Source organism: Mus musculus, chromosome X (genome assembly GCF_000001635.26).
Source record: "Mus musculus strain C57BL/6J chromosome X, GRCm38.p6 C57BL/6J".
In the NCBI taxonomy this organism is placed as follows: Eukaryota; Metazoa; Chordata; class Mammalia; order Rodentia; family Muridae; genus Mus; species Mus musculus.
In genome coordinates, this window is record NC_000086.7 from 51,480,660 (window position 1) to 51,501,756 (window position 21,097).

Consider the following 21,097-nt stretch of genomic DNA (forward strand, 5'->3'; position numbering starts at 1 on the left):
AAAACCTTTAAAGGTTCCATAACCCCCTCAAACAGCAGCAACAACCACAGACAAGTGTTGCACTACATGAGCCTATGGGTAGACATTTCTCATTCAAACCCACCACACCAGTCAAACAGCAAGCACTTTTTTCCTGCCTGCTGCCATACCTCCCATGCATTTATAGACTTTGCCTCCAGGACCATAGCTCAAATAAACACCTTTTTTTCTGTAAGTTACTTTTGGTGATGGTATTTTATCACACAATCAAAAAATAAATAAATAATAGAGCATGTACAGTGTGTTCCTAATTAAATTTTCTTAAATTATCCATGGAAACATTTTTTGAATGAACAATTAACAGTTCTGTGGACTATGGGGCAAAATCAGGACCAAAAATATTCAGTGGTTTACTCTTCAAAATATCAAACCAGGGCACATTTGCAGAATAGACTAGAAAAATATGTTTTCCAGAATTATTGGGACCTATCCCTTAATGAGCAAATAACAATATTCCTATCATTAACTAGCATGTAACGAGGACTTCCTCTATGCCAGTCACTGTATGCTTTACAGGGATTATTTAATCCAAAGAAAATAGTCTAAAATTATTGTGCAGATAAGAAAACCATGGCTCAGGAGGTAAAATGTAGTTGTTTGGCCAGTCTGACAAACTGAGTTTGAACCCCAGGACTCTACCTGAGTAAGAAGAAAGCCAACACTCTCCAGCTTTCCTCTGATCTTGCCATGTGCATGCGCATGTATATGAATATGTACACAAACAAAAAAGCAAACAATAAATTCAATAGAAAGAAAAGAATGCAAAAAGAAAAGAAAAATCGAGCTCAGAGGGACTAGCACAGTAAGTGGTAGAGTCTGCATTCAAGCCCAGAATCACAGAATGTCTGTCCCCACGCTCATTAGCCACTAAGTAGATCTAACTGAAATTGATTTTACTTGCACTGCGGTGTTGCAAGGTAGACATCATTCTCATTTCACAGGGAAGATAGACGGGTCTCAAAATGCAACTCACTCAAGGTCATATTGCTAATAAGTAAAGCTACCGGGACAGAAACGTTCAATCCTCCAGCCATGAATACTATGCCTTGCCCATTAGACTCTGTGCTTGCCTCAATGTGGCCCTGATATTGAAAGGGTCACTGTATATAATCAAGCTAGGCAGAACACACTTCCACTGAGAGCTGGGAACTGCACAGTCCAAAGTGCTTCCATGTATGCCTCTCTTCAAGCTTCTCAAGGGACTATTTTTCATTTTGAATTCCAGGATATCGTGCAAACCACTTGAACACAAGGGCCCTGGATGAGAGCTCAGTGTAAATCTTCCTGGGACCTGTGCTGTGCTTTAGACATAAATCAAGTGGCTGTGGGTGGGCCTGGTACCTTCAGGGACTGTGAATTGGCAGGCAGATCTAGTCTCTCTGGAACAGTGAGGAGGAAGAGCGGACTTTCCCCCTATTGTTTCTATATTTATTTTTTTATCAATACAAGAATATGATTAAAATGAACAGTTAGAATCCAGATATGTAGGTCAAGGATACCAAAGTGCAGAGGGAGGAGGCTGGAAGAAGACTGTGTGCCTATGGTAAGAGGATGAGTTGACGCCTTGGGAGATCATAGGTTTTGGCTTGAAATGGCATGGTGAAGCAGGCCATGCACACTTGATCACAGCCAGTTTTAAACTTATTCAAACAGAAAGGTATTCCTAAGAGACCATCAAATCCAAACTCTTAATTTATAGCTTCAGAGAGAGAAAGGGATCTATAAAGGGCCAGAGCATTAAGCATGGGCCCCAAACCTTCTCCTAGCCCTTACACTTTGCATTTAGGAGTTTATAAAACGCCACTCTTTTCTCATCAAAAGACAAAATAAAAAGAAAAAAACCCCTCTAGTAACCCCTGCAAGAGGGAAGGATAGTAGCAAAGGGACCAGGGGAAACTGGTATCAGGTTGCAGAAGGAAGACTAAGCTTTCTTTTCCGACAGTAACTGTAAGATATCCTTTCCCATCTTCTTGCTCAGGCCCCAAAACTGAGCCTCGAAGAAGTGAAGCACTTTGCCCATTGCCCTTCAGTGAACACGCAGAGAAAGGAGCTTGTGAGCTGCTCACACAAACAGTATGGAACCACCTCATTTCTCTTTACCTACTTTCCTAGTACAAAAGAGTACATGCTGAATTTTTGTGTGTCCAATTTTGCAATTGCTGTAATGAACCTGAACTCTCATCGGCTAGCCTAGATCCAACGAAGCTTTGGATGGTACCTTGGCTTAGCCTTTTGAGAACACTTTTGGTTATCCTTGTTTTCTTGGACTCAAGGAAAAAAAGATGCCCTAAGGAGAATCTGTCAGGTCAAATGATTTATAGTTCCCCCCTTGGGTTCTGGTGTGCCACCTCAGGCTGCTAAGGCTACCTCCCTGGGACATAGGAGATGTTGATCATGGGATCCAATCTGTCAGCTTACTGAGGTGATGCTATGGGAGTGTCTTCATACTGAAAAGCAAGGGATATAGATGCTGCCTGCATCCAGAGATACTAACTAAATATCTCCACTCATGTTGACATGAGTCCCACCACCATTCACTTGTGATAGCCCTTTAGTAGCCTATCAGAGTGTGGTAAATATGAAAATTCTGAGCACATACCCAAAGAATGTAAGGGAAATTCGGTATTTCTTATTTGAATTTTGGACCTGACAACTTGCTAATTAGAGCGGTGGCCCATAATTGGGTGTGCTCATTTCTCCTCATCACAATAGGGAACTCTGTTGCAAAGCAGAAATCACCAGGCAGCTGGTTTTCTGAAAATAAAATCTTTGTTTATTTGACATATGTTACAATCAATCTCTAACTACCAACTTCTGGCAGTTGCCCTTCACACTCTGGCTTTCAGTTGCTCTGACCCTAGCCCCTTATCAGGTGGGTAATGAACTGGAAACGCACACCACTTGCTCCTTTAAAGGAGGCCCAATTTAAAAGAACCTTTCTCTAAAAACTCTTTGTACATGTACTTTACATTTGAGAGGGTCATCTCTCCAAACTACAGACATATCTCCCTTTGATTCAAAATGTAACCTCTACTCCTCTGACTTATGTAAGTTTAACAATTTCATTTCAGATTCAACCCATCTATTTTGAAGTGTGCAATTTAATGGTTTTTAGTATATTCACAGAAATGTACAACTAACATTGAAAACATTTAATCATTTCCCAAATAAATCCCTGATATTTTACATTTAGTTTTTCTATGCATTTGTTATCCCAGATCCTGACTGCCATAAATGTAGTTCTAGACTCTATGGATTTGTCCCTCTGAGACATATGGTAGTAGTTATCCTTTATGACTGGCCTTTTCCAATTAGCATATTGTTTTCAAGATTCATCTGTGCTGTATACCATATCTGTCCCTCCATCCCTCCTTTTCATAACCAAAATGTTTCATATCCAAAAATTTTAAGGAGTAATATTCATCTACAACTCTATCCTCACTTCCTAATCAAGTCCACATATCTATCCTGAGGAGATAATGTGGTACAATCATTACTAGCACTATGATTATAGACATGACTGAGAAATACAATGGGCACTTTCTTTCCTCTCCATTCCTTCCTCTTTTTCTTTTCTTCTTCTTTTCTTTCTCTCTCCCTCTCCCTCCCTCTTTCCCTCCCTCTTTCCCTCCCTGCCTCCCTCCTTCCCAAAGCTCCGTCGAGTGTCTCTGATGCACTAGGAAACTTCAGGTGCATGGGATGCAAAACTGAGTTAAACATGACTCACGTCTTCCATGATTTCACAATGAAGCTAGGAGTATGGAAAACCATGCATTATATGAGCTGGTTCCACTAGACACAACTCCTGGAGATACCTGTAAACTATCCCGAGTTTATTTGTTCCTCACAGCTCAGAACTCGGTTCCTGATTCCACAGACATTCATGAGGGAAAGCAATCAAAGAGGAGACAGTAGTCAAGAGTTCAGGTGGGCTTTATGGATGTTTTGTATTTTTAAATTAAGGCGAATCCATGCAATTTAAGATGAATGATTAAAGGTGTAGTATTCAGCGGAAGTTAGAATATTCACATACTGTGAAGTCATCACTTCTCTCTAGTTCCAAAACAACACCTCAAGAGGAATCTTGTACCCATTAAGCAGTTATTCCATCTTCCACACAACTCAGTGCATGACAACCAGAAATGTGTTTTCTGTCTATATGAATTTTCCTGCTGAGACGATTCATATAAGCAAAATCATATAATGCAGCCTTTAAAAATCTGGCATATCTCACTACTCAGCATAATGTTTTGAAGACTGGCTCATGTTGTAGCACATATCAAAAATCTGATCCTGTTTATGACTGAACAATATTCCATTGGATGGAGACAACACATTTTGCTTATCAATTCACCTACTTTTGAGCATTTGGCCTGTTTCTGTTTGGCACGGTCACAATTCATGCGACTATGACAATTCATATGCAAGTTTTTGTGTAGACGTGTTTTCACCTCTCTTAGATTTATACCTAAGAGCAGAACAGTGAATCATATGGTAATAGCATGTTTAACTTCTTGAGAAACTGCCAAAGACTTCCACACAGCAGATGCACCATCTTACATCCTCATCAGTATTGTACAAGATTTCACGCTCTCCATGAGTTTTATCTCTATTTTTAACTCTCAGAGAAAAGTTCCATTAAATTGGTGACACCCAATTAGCCTAAATGATTGGCTGTAATGCTGGGCATTTGGGTCTGGACCTCTTAATTAATGCTCAGGCCAACAGGAAAAACAAAGCAAACAGGGACATATGGGAGTGGAAGCTCTCCCCTCCTCCACAGCTCAGGGAGTGTGTTTTGTGCATGCACACAGACTAGAGGTTAGAGATAGAAGGTCCACTTGATTGATGTGGACCTGTCCCCTAGATTCATGCCCATGGGAGTCATAGCATCCAGTTCAGCAGAGGACCCAGAGAGAAATGTTCTCAACTGTAAGAACCAAAGCCACAAACTCCCTGGTGATGTTCTGAAGTAAATGTCACAAAATCAATACTGACTATGGCAGGAAGGAAAGAAATGATGCTGCCTTCTCTGTTCCATGAGAGATTACAAGTTTCAGTGGGTTCGGCAGGCCATTAGATCCCATGGTATTTGATACTGGCTTCCATCCCTTGGAATAAAAGTCTGATGTAGATCTGGGAAATAAATAATAATGATGAATATCTAGCTCTCAAGATGATGGCATGTGAGTATATCACTGAAACTTGCCCTTATGGCCTGTCTCTCTCCTTCAGTGATCAGACAGCTGGATGACTACTGAATCCATGGCTCCTGCAGTCTATATCACTCTCTGGGCAGCTCAGCCACATTCTGAGATGCCATTAAATCGTTCAAGCCATTACATGCTATTTTCGGGCACTGAAACTGTCACCGATAAGATGACATACCTGTCACTATCCAGGAAAGGCTCAGGCACAAGCCTAATGTCCCTCCTCAACATGTTAAGAAGAAAGGAAAGGAAGCCTGGAAATAGAATCTTGATGATCCTAATCTGTTTCAGAATCCTTGACTCTTCAATTACCTGAGATTTTGATGAGTAGTTTTGAAATTATATTAGTAGAGTTTTTTCCTTTGTTTGTTTGTTTGTTTGTTTATTTACTGACTATGTGTTTTCCAGTCAGAGATCCCAATTTTGGAAGTCATTCCTCAGGAGTCATCCATTTTGACCTTTTGAAACAAGAAGGTTTTTTCTAGGACCTAGGGCTCAACCAATTAGACTAGGCTGGTGGGCCAGAGAACCCCTGGAATACATATGTCTTGTCCCTGACTCCAGTGTTGGGATATTTGCCTGTATATGGCTGGATTCTATTCATATACTTTAACTCAATCTATAACACATCAGTTCAAATAAATGCATTTATATGAAAACCGATGACTTTCCTATGAAGGTAAATAGCAGGCATTTGCAAAATACAAAACACTAATTTTGCTAATAATTTTTGCTTTCTAAATCAGCAAGTTTTTCATATAACAACTAGTCTCTATGTGATTTGGGGAAACATTTAATAGGTATCCTATCCTCATTTTAAATGAATTAACAGGTATTTTAAATTTTCAGTTTTAATTTCTAACACAGTCAATATTTATAACTGTATCCCACATAAGCAAAAAACAATTTGAAGTACTTGATAATTGGGGGGGGGGAGTAATGAATGGATCCTGAAGCTGAAAAACATGAGAACTGCTGATGATAAACGATTTCCCCTTAATTTGCTACATAGCACTGGCTGCACTCAAATTTATAATCCTTCTGCTTACAGCTCCTAAGCACTTCTGATTATAGGTATGCAGCATCATGCCCAGAGCTAGAAAATAATTTGAATGGTAGTTGTGTCCTGACACCCTGAGGTTCTGGGTGGTCAGTTAGAGAAACTGAAGGCAGTCACCAGTCTTCCTATTGGGAACTCTGAGAGACCAAGTAGGAAAATGAGTAATGGGAGTCTAATACCTTCATTGTAGAAACCATAGAACTTAGGGAAGGGTTCTGGGTGTGTAAGTCAAGAACAGATTGGGTCACATCTGGATCTATAGTGAGCTCCTTTGTAACTGAATGCCACAAAAATAACACTGGTACCTTCCATTTAATGAGCTCTCCTGACGTGGAAATTTAAGAGTTCTTTGGAAAGTCAGTTGCATGATGTTTTGCTGGGGCAAACACCCGAGAGGGAACATTTAGCGGAAACAGACACAGGTGAAAGGATATTCTGCTAAAGCAAGCATATGAAAGGACATGTGAGGAAGGATTCTTTGCTAACAACACCCATGTATTGGTCTGCCTTACATTGCATAGTTGAGCTCCATTTGTTGGAACTCCACAGAGAGAAATGCACCAAAAAACTTCTGGTGGTGTGCTGCAGTTTCTTGCCATATGTGTGGACTCAGGCTGATTAACAGAGTGATGTCACGGTGATGTGTTGAGGCAAGACACATGGTGAGGCAAGACAGGTGCTGAAGCAAGACCCGTGGAGGACATGTGATGTTTGAAGGGTATAAATAGGACTCAACGTACAGTGGCTGAGGATGAGCTAGGCTTGCTTATAGAGCTAGCTGTGCAGCACTTGTAGGTCTCACATCTTCAGTGATCTTCGCTTCACTGAGAGATGCATAGCCAAGAACTTCTCCTGGAGTCCCTCTTGGTCCCTCCTGCTAGCTTGTGCCAAGGCTGAGTCCTGGCAGTCTCTGCTAGGTAGTACCACCATTGCTGATTCTTGTTTGCTATCCGGACTCAACCGAACTGGACTGCTGGTGTATCCATCAAGGGTTGGCAAGTGGATCAAGCTACCACTGCTAACCTGTGCACCAAACAGCCAATTTCCAGACAACACAGGTGGGAGTTGCTCCAAAGAACCTTTTATAAAACAGGTCCACCCCCCCCCCATATCCTTTCTTTTCCACTACCTCTGGTAGTTGGTGGGCTACAAGGGATGTTAAAGTGTTTAAGAAAAGTTTGGGCTTTGAAAGAGTTAAAGTTACACTATCCCGCTGTGCAGCACTGTGCTATGAATTGCTGTGCCCCAGGAAGTCCAACCCAAGCCACCTCCATACTCTCCCTGCTTCTGTTCTATAAGAACATTTGATCTGCATGCTCTGCTAAACTGGCCTAGATATGCAGGCAAAAGTCTCCCCTTGCTTTGTCCCCCTTATTTGTCTTTTTTTTTTTAATTCAGGCTGGCCCTGATCTCCCTAAGATAAAGAATTTAAAGTATCACTGCCTTCTTTAAATACCTTAATAATCAACAGGCAACCAACCCACCAGAGAAAAGATTTTGAAAAGCTGGGAATCCATTAATTTAATCAGGTCCCTGTATGGTTCAAGGAAAGTTCACATGGCTGACAACTGGCAAGTTGTCTTGGCAGCTTGCCATATAGTAACTCCACAGAGTGTGTCTCATGCCCACCACCTTCTTATCCTACACAAACATCCCTCCCTCTGAAAAGACTCTGCTGGGAAGGAACAGGCTGAAAACACATTTGGCTAATCCCCATATCACTAGATCAGAATCAGCAGGACACAGAAGGCTTGAAATAGTCCTCCAGGAACTGTTCACTTGTGTCTCAGAATAGTAGTGGTGGGATGACCAAAGGACCACACCAGTCAGGATGCTAAGCTAGAACTACACATCGGAATTATATATATATATATATAAAATACACCTACAGAGCTATGTCTCATAGGAGAGCCGCATGTGCTCACTATACCCATATACAGCTTTGGGGAAACAATGAGCACCAAACAGTCTCACTTTGTAGTTAGGAAAACTAAGAAATGGAGAAGTTTTGCCTTTGTGCATATTAATTATTCAAGAAACACACCGTCATGATCCTGGTCCAGTGCTCACTTTACAATACCACACTGTGGCATGGCTGGGAGGAAAAACTAGTCAATGCATATATATGTGTGTGTGTGTGTGTGTGTGTGTGTGTGTGTGTGTGTGCGTGTATTGTGAAAAGGTGTTTGTGTGGGGGTTCAAGGGGTAAATAGAAACAGCCAATCCATTCTTTATTTGAGTCTTGCTTTTCATTTTAATTCTTCCTGTTTTCTTCCAACTTGGCAATCAAATTCCAGCCTCTGAATTTACAGATGAGGAACCCCAGGTCAAGAGTGGAGAAGGGAATTGCTCTGGGTCAGATTTAAGATCCCGATCCCCATGCTTTTCCTGCCTGTGTTCCTCCCACTACATTTTCACCCCTTAGTCACATCCTGAGAGAAATATATGGTTACCGATAGATAGCATTTCATTAGTATTCCTCCTACCGAGAGGCAAGCATTGTTAGAAGCCAACACACTTCCTGATTCTATAGCATCAGCCTTCCCTGGAAACTCTGCTGGCTGATTATCTCCAATAGAAGTTCAAATTTCAGGGTTTCCCTAGAAATATCTTCGAAGCGAATGCTGCTAATGCAGACAAATGATGCCAAAACTAAAAGGGTAGTGTTGTCGTGAAATAAATTATTTGCATAGGTGGGACTTCTCTCTTAATTGGACTATTTTAAAGCCACAATTTGTTTTCTGGCCTTTATGTATAATTAAATATAGATGTTCTTGGAGCTTAATGTCAGTTTAAATTTCAGCCCTTGGAAAGTAATTTGTTTGCATGTTCAATGAACAAAACATTTCTCATCGGTTTCAAAGACCACGGCTCATGCATCATGAATCAAGGTTGCCTTTATCAACACTATAAAGGTCAGGCAAAGTAGGCTGCTAATTCTCGTGCAGCCATCCTCTAAGAGTGAAAAAAAACAATTAAGCTCTGGTGATCATAAGCAGAAAGACAACAACACATTTCCTTTATGAAGCATGTATAGGAAAATACAATTCATCTTCCTTTGGTGCCCAGTGCTCACACAAAGTCAGCTAAATGGTGCCTGCTATGTCACTGTGGATCAAATAACCTGGACAGAGATTTGCTTTTCTTTCAAAGCCTCAGTTTCCTTATATTCCATATAGATATACTTATAAAGTTCTTTCTGCTTTGACAGGAGAATGTAGAAGGGAGTTTTCTGTAAGCGCATGTTTTCCCTCCTGGCACCAAACTCCTGGGAAATAATAACTCTGAGACTGGAATATATTTACAAATACCTAGACCACATAGCTAGACATATTCACCAACTGTTTTGTAATTTAATAATCCTGTTATTCTGTTCTAAGTTTTACCATGTGACTGTTCACCTGGTCCTTACTTGCATATAACCCTCTTCCTCTCTTTCTGGGGACCAATCCTCCTGTACTTGACTCTATCCCAGAATCCTTTCTACCTACCAGATGTCCAACCTTCTATTCTACTCTTTCCTATAGACCACAGGTATTTTTATTGACAAGTGATGCAACCATACAGTACACAAGAGATTTTTCTCTAGAAAAGGATGTTGATTTATCTTAGCAAGTGGTTCATAAAGCTTGAGATCTATTAAGTCAGGCAATGAACAAACACATTTGACCTATCAGACCTTAGGAACCCTTCTCCCTCTGCCTTTCCTTTCTGTCCTCTATGATCAGAAACTTGTCAAGTGCCCTAGCCCCCTTCTCCATAGTGATCAAGTTAGTCCCATTCTGCTAGAGAACTGTGTAGGTAAAGAAAATTCTATTTCTCAAGCATTTTTTGGTCCCTCCAGGACCTTTTAACTCTGCCCGTGAAGCAGAAATTGTTCCTTGACAATATATAACAAAGATATATTGTCAAGTGAATAGAAAATGGGAAATTAAGCAGAATATCCAGTATGATTTATTCCTCAAACTGACATATGAGCCAGTTGACCCCTCTTTCTGACATGTCATGAATCTGATCAGCCAATCGAGAACTGCTTGATTCTTTTCATGTTGATGCTTTGTTTTTGTTTGATTTGTTTTTCAAGACAGGGTTTCTCTGTGTAGCTCTGGCTGTCCTGGAACTTACTCTGTAGACCAGACTCGCCTTGAACTCATAGAGATCCACCTGCCTCTGCCTAAAGGGGTGTATCACCACTGCCAGGCTACTTTGCCTCTTAAAGTCAGCAAAGGATTGTTTTAGAAGCTAACTTGCAGACCTTTATAGATGAATACTCTGTTTTATCTTTGGGTAACTCTGAGCCATTCACATTTGCAGAAATTTTCTAGACATTTGTTGAAATTATGGATGGCTTAGAATCTGAAAATAGGAAAATGGGAAACAGTAGAAATGTCTTTCAGAGACTGAAGGTTCTAGAAATCATAGACATGACTTAACAGTAAAAATGGAAACATCTAGAATGTATCAACATTGGATCTGCAGTGATGTGATAGACTCTATCTACTAAGTGCTTTGTGATCTTTTCTCATTTAATCCTAGCAATAAAACCTTAAAAATAGAGTTATCTCCATTTTGCAATTGGCACTCAGAACAATTAGAGTATTTACGCAAAGTGAAAGGTGAGTAAAGATTTGCATCAGTCATTTGCTCCTAGGCCTTATGAAATTCATCTTTGCTTTATGGTTATAAAAGTAACCATAGAGATAGTTAGTCCTAGCAAATTACTCATTCATTCTCTCTCTCTCTCTCTCTCTCTCTCTCTCTCTCTCTCCCTCTCCCTCTCCCTCTCCCTCTCCCTCTCCCTCTCCCTCTCTCTCTCTCTCAAATCACTATATTAGATAAACACTTAAGATACCTGGAACTCTAAAATCTCGTGATTTAAAAAAAAAAATTCCATGCAATTAGATAAGCAGATGGTGGGGGGAAAAAGGAATAGTCCAACATGATAATGAGAGTTTCTGTGTGTGTGTGTGTGTGTGTGTGTGTGTGTGTGTGTGTATTTCCACTAATTGAAAGGGGAAGCATGACCATTAATTGTTTTGTTTAACATTTTTAGCATTATATGAAATGCTTAATCCTGCAAAATAATGGGTTTTATGATATTTTCTTATTTTCATATTACTTCTCCTCTATTATTGACTTGAAATTGTCAGAATGGAAGACTAATAGTGACTATGGGAATATTCATAAGTTCTCCAAACTAAAAACTGAAGATGGTTTGAGCTACAAATTCCAAGGCTGCCCTCACAGACAAATGCAAAAACAACGAGCAGAAGACCAAGCTACCCTTGCTGGACTAAGAAATTCCAGGTAAAGGGGAAAATGGAGAAGCCACAGAAGAATGAAAGCATTACAACAAATAGCAAATTATCAGCTGTGCCAAGAGAAAACAGGATTCTAAAATGGCAGATAAAGTAAAGTGACGAGAGCTGTTGAAAACGAGGAGATGAAATCATATGCACGTGAGAACCTCCCCAGCTCATTCCCTTCTCTAAGAACATGGCTCCTCCTCAGAGAGGCGCCTGAGCTCAGGGCACGTCTCCTCTGTTCTCATGATGTTCCACATATACTAGGCCCTGGCTGTTCTCACGCTGATCTCAGTTACACTCAACTGACTAGCTTGAATCACCACAGTCTGTCTTTTCATAAACAATGGCGTCGCTAATCAAAGCCCGATTATTAGGAAAAAAAAAGAGTATGCTTAAGGCTGGAGCGGGGGCTCTAGTGTACCCTTATGAAGCGGTACTTTTGAACATGACCTGGGTTTGATTACCAGCACCTACATGGTGGTTCATACCATCCCTACATAAGTTTCAGGAGATTTAATGCTCTCTTCTGACACTCTCTGGGTTGTAGGCATGTAACATTCAGAGGCATAAAGTAAAATAAATAAATCTTACAAAAAAAGAGAGTCTATGACCTGTTGGCTCGTACAAACCCGACTGCATAGTCTTGGATACCATTCACAATTTGCTACATCACCTATGAATGAGAATAAGTGAATAGTGACAGAAACCCCTGAAAAGATATAGTATAACAACAGAGATGAGCACCCCCTAAAAGAACATTAATAGTGTGAGGGGTAGAGGGGAAGATGGCGGGTGGTGTGTAAAAAAAAAAAAAAAAATCCCAGAGAAAGATGATGATAACAGAAAAACTAAATTTATAAGACACAATTTATTTTCTTATCATTTCAAATTGACAAACCAAATTATATTATCCCTTTTTTTTGCATCTTCAAGCATACTTGAAAGATGTAAACCAAAAGCAAAAAATAAAGAGATGTTGTTAATGACCTAGTCATTGTCAGCTGAACAACTAATACATCACTATCATTTGGTGTCTCCTCCCAGGGAAGGAGGCTTGTACGTGACCAGAATCATTACTGTTATGCCAAAGACAGTGCTATGGAGAGAGAAAGCAGATTTTACCTAGGTTTACAATCACTCTATTCAAGATATGTTACAGAACTTCTTGGAAAACAGGAATAAGAAGATTTAAATGTCCAGTAGTTACAAGAAAAGACTTTCATAAGATATCAAATGGCAAAAGGCAGCCTGTGGCAAGGACTCCATGCAGTTAGTCAGGCCTTTGCAGTCCATTCCATTGCTCAGATCTAAAGAGGCAAACAATCTGGAATAAGAGTGTGGAGCCTTCTTAGCAATGGTCATCAGACGTGAAAGAAGCTTATCTCAAGGCTCACTCTGAGTATGTTGTCCACATTGAAGTTCATATACTCTGGGGTTATTTGAGTTTGGGGTGAGAGGATCACTGAAAAGGAGCAGTTTGAATTGGAGACTAAGGGTCCTTAATTGGCAGGGAAAGCAAGGTAGAGAAGATGTGAGTTTATGGTACCAGAACTCAGCTAATTTGATGTTCTCTGCCTATGTATGGCAATCCTGAGGCCTAAAAGGGGGAGGTTCTGCTACATAGGGTCAAATAGTCCATACTGTGTGGGGAACTAATTATAAACATTTTAGATTGAGAATATGTTAGGATCTAAGAATACAAACAAAGTCAGCACAGAATGAAAGGCTCTAATGTGTAATTCTGTACCACACATTCACCTAAGACTGCTTTCTTTCTTTGTGATAAATTGAATGTTTTATTAAGTGGGGTGAAAGGAACTGAAGTTAGATGTTGAGTAACTAAGACGTAACTTATATATACAGTCCTCAATAAATAGCAATCATAGCCCTCTAGGCTGAAGAAATAGCTCAGCATTTAAGAGCACCAACTATTTCTAGACGTCTCCAGTTCTATTCCCAGTACCACATGGCAGCTCACAACCATGGGTAACTCCAGTTCCAGGGGATTCTATGACCTCTTCTGGTCTTTGGGGGCACTACAATGCATGCTGTACATATGAAGGCAAAACACGCATACACATAAAAATAAAATTTCACACAAGATGAAACAAAACTCCCACACAGCTCTAGGAGAAATAACACTTTTTAAAGACACAGAGTAACACCTTAGTGATGATGTCAGCACTAGGGAAGCAATGTAATTTTTCTTTCTAGCTATATAACTGAGGATGAAAATATTTTCATGATAAGAATCCATTCATTGTGTCCATTTCACTTCTTTGTGCTGGGGTTTTGTTTAGCATGAAACACAAAGATCTTGGGCATGCTGTCACATTAAGGAGAATATAGGTGGCATAGATTGAACTTGCTGAGTTTTTAAATAGCAAAATGAAGACAAAAATGCGGATGGGTAGGGAAAGAGGTTGTCAAATCTAGGAGGAGCTGGAAGTGAATATGGTCAAACTAGATTAAATGAAAATCTCAAAGAACTAACAAGAATCCTTTCATGGTAAGTAATTCATATTTACATATCCTAATATCTGCTAGAGAGCACTTTTGGCACTCTCAGGAAGAAATATCTATTGCCCTTATGAGAACTTACTAGCCCATGTTAAGGGTAATGGGAAAGCTGGATAGCATTTAGCCACTATGTGGTTGCAAGCATATATTAAACTCTATTTGTGACTTTTTTTCCATGTGATGCCCCCCCCACACCATTTAGCTGTTAGCCCTTACCCCACCATTTTAGCAGCATGGGGGAGAGAGAGAGAGAGAGAGAGAGAGAGAGAGAGAGAGAGAGAGAGAGAGAGAGAGAGAGAGAGAGAGTCTGGAACTGGGGTAGGAATCTAGCCTTTCTCAAGCTGATTCCATCTGTCATAATACATGTACCACCCCAACATCAATCATAGAATCCACCGATTGTTTTTCTGACTCATTTAACTGAATCCCTCTGGTCAGTGCTGGGAAAAGAGTCAAGCCTACAGAAGAGGTAATCGCAGCTGTTTGGCATTTCTCTGGCTAAAGTATAGTTTGATCTTCACAGGGTCAGTTGGAGGGAAGGCCCCAAATTCAGGACAGGCAAGTGCCAGCTTCAGCAGCCAGTAGATTAGGCATGGGAAGGCTATGCAAGCTTCCTGCTGAGTTGAGAGATCCGTTCCTGAAAGTAGGTGTGCCCTTGACCAGGGAAGGTGCCAGGCAAAGCCCAGTGTCCTCAGACCTATTGGCTGTGCTCTCACCTAGCCCTTGCAGCTAGGCCCGGGCAGGTTTCTGTGTTAGTCTTGGCAGCCTTTACCTACTAACCTTCCTTCACAGAACATGGTCTCTTGAGTGAGTCCCCAACTGTCCTTTCTGGCTCAGTCTTCTTTCTTTTCCAGTGGCTTTCTCTTGCTTCCTCAGCCAGGATTGAAAACTCTAGGCCTGCCCTGGCCTTTTTTACAGAGCCTGAGATGGGATGGAGAACGGGGGTCATATCTTTGGACAAGGACAACCCTCAGTGGACTGAATCTTGTCTTGTTTTACCTCACTCACAGACACCCTCCCAAGGTCAGACAAAATTATCTTCCTCCCTGTTGCTTCCTCTTGACGCTGACAAACCCAAATAGCTCTGGGACTAGACCTTGCAGTGGACATGTCCAAATGTGTTCCCTAGGTAGGCTGCAGAACTATGGGGGAAAGAATTGAGCAAGACTGCCGACAGCTCTAAGGGAAACTCTGCATTTTCATATCAACAGTTAATCTACTGTGTCACATCTCTTAGGAAACTAAAAGAAATGCAGCAACTGCTCTGACATTAAAGTCATGTTACAAAAACGATTTTGTAGAGCAAATAACTATCTTCTACTGGCTATTTTATGGCTTATTGAACAACCAGCAGTTTATGAAAACAACGTTTCCTAAATACAGTTGCAGGTTTCCAAGTGGAGGCTGGTGGGATTTGCAGTGCAGAGGATCAAATAATCAAATTCTTCATTCTTACTAGAACCATTGCCATATTTGCTCAGCCTCGGCCTCAACCTTACATCTGAGGCTGTCTTCCAGAGATCTAAATGTGCCAGAGGAAAGGACTAGAACTTCTGCAGGCTGGCATAAGGTCAATTAAAATGAGACCCTGGATACAGAGGCTACTCAGTCCAAACATCAGCCTGACCATGAAGGAACCTGGATTACAACTATGTAAGTAAGTGCTTCTCCTACAGATGAAGACCTTTACCATTGGAAGTCAAGTTAACTCAAGATTACCATCTGGAAAAAGCAGACAAATGCACTTGACCATCCAGGATTTTGAGAAACAAGAGTGTCTTATTGGAACTCTATAAATACAAACTAGTAGATTCTTGAAGGCTTATCATTATGGTTGGATGTCTGAAGAATTAGTTGCCAAAGACAGTGAGTTCCTTAAATACAGTATTTAAGAAAGGTTGTCTTAACATGTGTGCCAGGAAGATAGTGAGAAGATTTGAATTTCTGTGATGTAATCCACACTAGAGGTACTTGTGACTCCAGAATATAAGTTTTTCATATTTCCATTGGTGGCAACCAGTCACTTAAGTTTCTCTAGCATTTTTTTAGCCCAGTTTAAAATTTCTACCATTTTTTTCTGACTATGAAATTGAAAGTGAAGTTATAGGTGGGATGACCCTTGGTTACAACCCCAGCACTGCAATAATTATCTTAAAATATAAAAATATTACATACTTATTATAGAAAAATGAGACTGTAGAAAAGAATGAAATATTAGAATCACGAAGAATCCTCCATTTTAGAGGTGATTGCTATTTACATAATGTATCAATTCAGCCATTTTCTATGTATTTTACCCCCTTTTTTAAAAAGATATGGTCAGGTCTTTTTCTAGGAATTTTCAAACACACACACACACACACACACACACACACACACACACACACACACAGAGGGCAGGCAGACCGACAGACAGACAGACACCAATCCTTTCCCTAGAATTTTAAATCCTTAAGTATTCCCTAAGAACATGATTCTAGATAAAGACCTAAGCAATAAGGTAATCTATAATTATACTTTAACTTAGGTTGCACAATTGAAATTTTCCAAATTTGTGCTTTGATTCTATTGTTAAGGGATGCTTCAGTGCACAAAAGTGTCTGTATCTAAGAGCTTTTCTAAGAGATAATGTGTGCTAGCAAAGCTGCAAGGTCAAGGAACATACATATTTTTACTTTTCTTCATCACATTATTGAATATTCTCTCGAAAACGACTGAGTAATTTGTGGCTCTTGCTAATAATGCATGAAAGTATGCACTTAGCGAAACTCCTCTTCAGCCCTGGAAGTTTTACTCTGACATTTCTAAGGCACTGTCACGTGGAAAAACATTTTCCATTGTCAAATTTAACTTACAGTTCATTAATTATTAGTAAAGTTCATTTTTTTACCTGTTTGTACCTAATGTGTAGTGAGCTACTCTTGCATTAGCCTCTTTTAAGACACACAATGCATATGTAATCAGTTTGGAACTATCTTCCCCAAGGTGGGCAGCTGCATTTTCCCCCTCAGAAAACCACTCAGAGATAGGGGAGACGAGAACCAGGCTGGGGACTGGAACCCTACATTGTTTTCTATTTCCCTCCTTTACTTCTGCTCTGCTCCTAATGACAAGAAAAGACTAACCTCCAAGACAGAAGTGGGGAATGGATGGGCATGACCTTTAGAAAGGGGAAGGGGCTAGGGGAACAAACAAGCAACTATTTTTTTCTTTTTCTGGGAGCCATGCAATTCCCCATATGTACCACTGGATGGCAATCCTCCATTGGTTAGGCAAAGGCCTGTAACATTTCTAACAAGGCTAGGGAAACTGAGGAAGCAGTTGTAGAAATTGATACACAGGCAAAGAAAGGCAGTGAACAGCTAAATACGGGTAGCCTTTCAACTCCACTTGGGACCTGGATCACTAGTATGCAAAACAATGGTAAGACTATACATTATAGGCAATGATACATTATGGTAACCGGCCAAGGGGAATCAGAGATTGAGGAATATGTTTCTCCCTTTCCATCTGTTCCATTTGAGTATACTCTGATTTACTTCTTTATGCTTCAGAAAACACAATTACTTTGGGTGTGCTATTGTCAGTAAGTTCTGCAAGCTTCTTAGCCACCATGGAGTATGAAGTAGATTGGAGCGGTGGCTGCTGTACTGTAAGGACTCTGAATTGCCTAACCTTGGACAGCCGTGCTGGCAAAGCTGTTTGAGAAAGCAGGGACCAAGTTCCTGGGAGCAGAGAATCAATAGCAAATTCTCTTGCTGTATAAGGCTTGTTCTAATCTCAGAGCAAGCCTGGTATAGGAGAAACAGCACAGGTTTGATGGTATTTAGCTTGGGGTTCATTTCAGCTTGGATGTTTATAGGTGTGCAATCTTGGAAAAGCTACCTCACCTCTCTAAGCTGTGATGACTTCCCTGTGCAATGGAGGATGACAGTATCTACCTTGTGACATGCACGAAATATTATTAATAAGGGCTGGGGAGACGGCTCACTGGGTAAACTGCCTGCCATGTCAGTATCAGACCCGAGGTTTTGAAAGCACAGCACCCACATCTGAGGGCTCCAAGACAGGCACTCCACCCAGGCTGCCTGGTCAAATGAGGTGAGCTCTAAGAAAACCCATCACAGAAGTAGGTAGAAAGTATTTGAGGAAGACAACACCTTCGACCTCTTCCAGTCACATACATACAGATGAGCTCACACACGTATACATACAACCACCACACACATACAATTAGTAAAATGAACCTTTAAAAACAACCAAAAAATGACACGTTAGTCCATTTATTCAGCAGACCCTCTCGATGTTCCTAGAATAGCTAAAGCTCAAATCAGAATGACATTGAATTCAACCTCATTTGGAAAGTGAGACATGGAGCTAGGCACAAGTCAAAGGAGAAGTGGTAGAGGAAAACAACACCACCAACAAAACAGGTTCCAGATTCCAAAGTCATGAAGAAAGAAGCTACCAGTGTACCAATCCTCTACCACACAATGAGTCCATTACAGAACTCATTACATAAAGGACAAATAAGGATTATCCCAAATGTGGGTGAACCATTGTTACATATCCTTAGCATTTCCTCAACAATAGGGGCATACATGGGTTTGATTTGTTCTACTCATTCAAAACCTGACTCTTATTATTTTATTTTTATGAATCAATTGAAAAAAGAGTTATTTAGATAATTCATAAGTCATATATGGCTGTTTGGTATTAAATGGCATGTATAAATTTTTGAAGCCTAGACCATTATTTAAAAACACATACACCTGTTAAATCTCCCCCCCCCCCAATAATTCAAAAGTTCAGCACTTTAAAGTATTGTATATGGCCCTGTCTGGGCAAAACAATAACATCAGCAAAATGATACCAGAGGATGAGCAGTAATTGTTTAAAGGTCTGGGTTCAGCCTTTGGGGAAAAGCTAAGTAAAAATCAGACACATCAAATTTCACAAAGCTACAAAAAAGAAACAAGGAAAGAAACATCATGAAAATGAATAACAACCACTCATTGCCTAAGGAGAGACACAGCCAAAAGAATCAGAAAATCGTGAAACAAAGCCCGTGAGCAGCTGGAACCATTGGCCAAGCCAAACATGCTATCTGCTGTGGATGAAGGTCAAGGTGCAGACTGAGGTTCTAGAATATCAACTAGAGAAAGGGTGTGAGAGGCCGAGTTAACAGCAATCCATATACTACGCCCTTGGAATCTGGTGCACACGGGTGGGTTCTACTCATGAACGGGAGCTCAGTTTCAGCAACAGGGTGATGAATGTCTAGAGCTGTGTAGAAAAGGCAGAGTTCCAGGTCATGCGTGCATTTGGTATCTCACGTTCTCAACAGGAACAAATGGCAAACCAAAACTACCTTGTCAAGAGTGAAGAAAACACACATTGTCCCATGACTGAAGAAGGAGAGCAATATCTTAGTAACTATAATGATCTTAGTCATGACTAACAGATAACACTTATTTGACTGATTCTATGCATTGTGCTAAATACATCAACCAAATCTTCAGCTATGACAATATGAAAAATAGGGTCCTACCATGATTTGAAGCTAACTTGCCCAAGACATCTATCAAGGCCACCTGACACTCAATGTCTTCATACAAATCAGGTTCCACTGCTTGGGCTAGTTTCATCTCACTAATGGCAAAGCAGATGCTTTGCTGTCAGTTGGTTACCAGGCATAGTAACTGTGCTGTGTTTTCATCCTTGCTGACAGACTCCACTAGCCTTCTCAGCCATACAAACTATCATTCCTTCAGTTATTGGCTGAGTTGTTTTCACTTCATTGGCCTATTTGACTGCACAGAATCATAGAAAGGGTGTCTTGGGGTTATGAAATCAAAGTGCCCACCCCCTGAAGGGATCACTGGGAAAACCTAGTGTTCAAAAACTCTAACGTCAAAGAGCCGTTTCCACAATGTACCTACCATTTGATTCAGAACAAGGGAATCAAAGCATGGAGGTCACTTATCAAAGACATACCATTCACAGATAGTTATAAACATTTTCTAGAAAAACAGCTCTGACCATTGTTTCTGGAATCATTCACTTAAAGTATATGTGATATTCTGTAACTGTAATGAATAGCACTGTATGCTGAAGGAAGTCAAAGAAAAACTCATTAGTGTCTGCTGACTATGAAACACATGTCAGGAAAAGAGCTACTTCATCCAGATACTTCCTATCCACATGTTTGATATGGACTCACACTGAAATCCGATAGAAGCAGCTCTCTAAATGACCTCTCTCAGAATCTGGGTCCCAAACCATCCATCACAGAGCTAGGAGAGATTGTAAGAGATATAGTTCAAAAGGACACTGGCATTTAGAGGACCTTATAACAAACAGAACAAGGGTTGTGGGGTGCTTGTCTAGAATGCATGAGGCCTTGTGTTGGACTCCTGAGCACAACATACACTAAGCCAGGTGTGATGTTGGTGCCTGTAATCTGTGTACTCAGAAAGTGGAGACAGGAGGATAGAGAGACGAGTTCACAATCAGCCTGGACTAGATTGTTCAGCTGAAAGCCAGTGGGGGCAAAATGATACACCATGAGAAAGTGGCATGATGACCATCTTCCCCTGGAACAACAGTTTGCATTACATATTAAAATCAAATTAATGAGTTTTTGATATTTAATCAAGACCAGATCCATAAAATTTCGAGGAAATAGTTCTGAGGTAAGCTCAGAGCTCTGATGTTAATTTTCATTTTTCCTTGCCAAACTTTTAGCTACATTTTCAATTTTTATGAATGGTTTTGAATTTTGATTAAATACTGAGCATGAAGGACATGGGTCAGTAAAAATTTAAAAGCAAGCTATTTGTCTCCAGTGATTCATAAGTTTGAATAAATTCAGAATGCTTACATGTTTTAAATTTCAGATTTTCCTAAGATTTTTGTAATGTCTGCATATACATAATGAGATATTTCTGGAATGGGGCTCC

General features: G+C 40.4%; 1 protein-coding gene across 7 annotated transcripts in view; it reads right to left on the reverse strand.

The window, feature by feature from the left end:
- Positions 1–21,097, reverse strand: part of Hs6st2 (heparan sulfate 6-O-sulfotransferase 2) — a 295,069-nt gene that overhangs the window by 94,023 nt on the left and 179,949 nt on the right. The window lies entirely within an intron of this gene.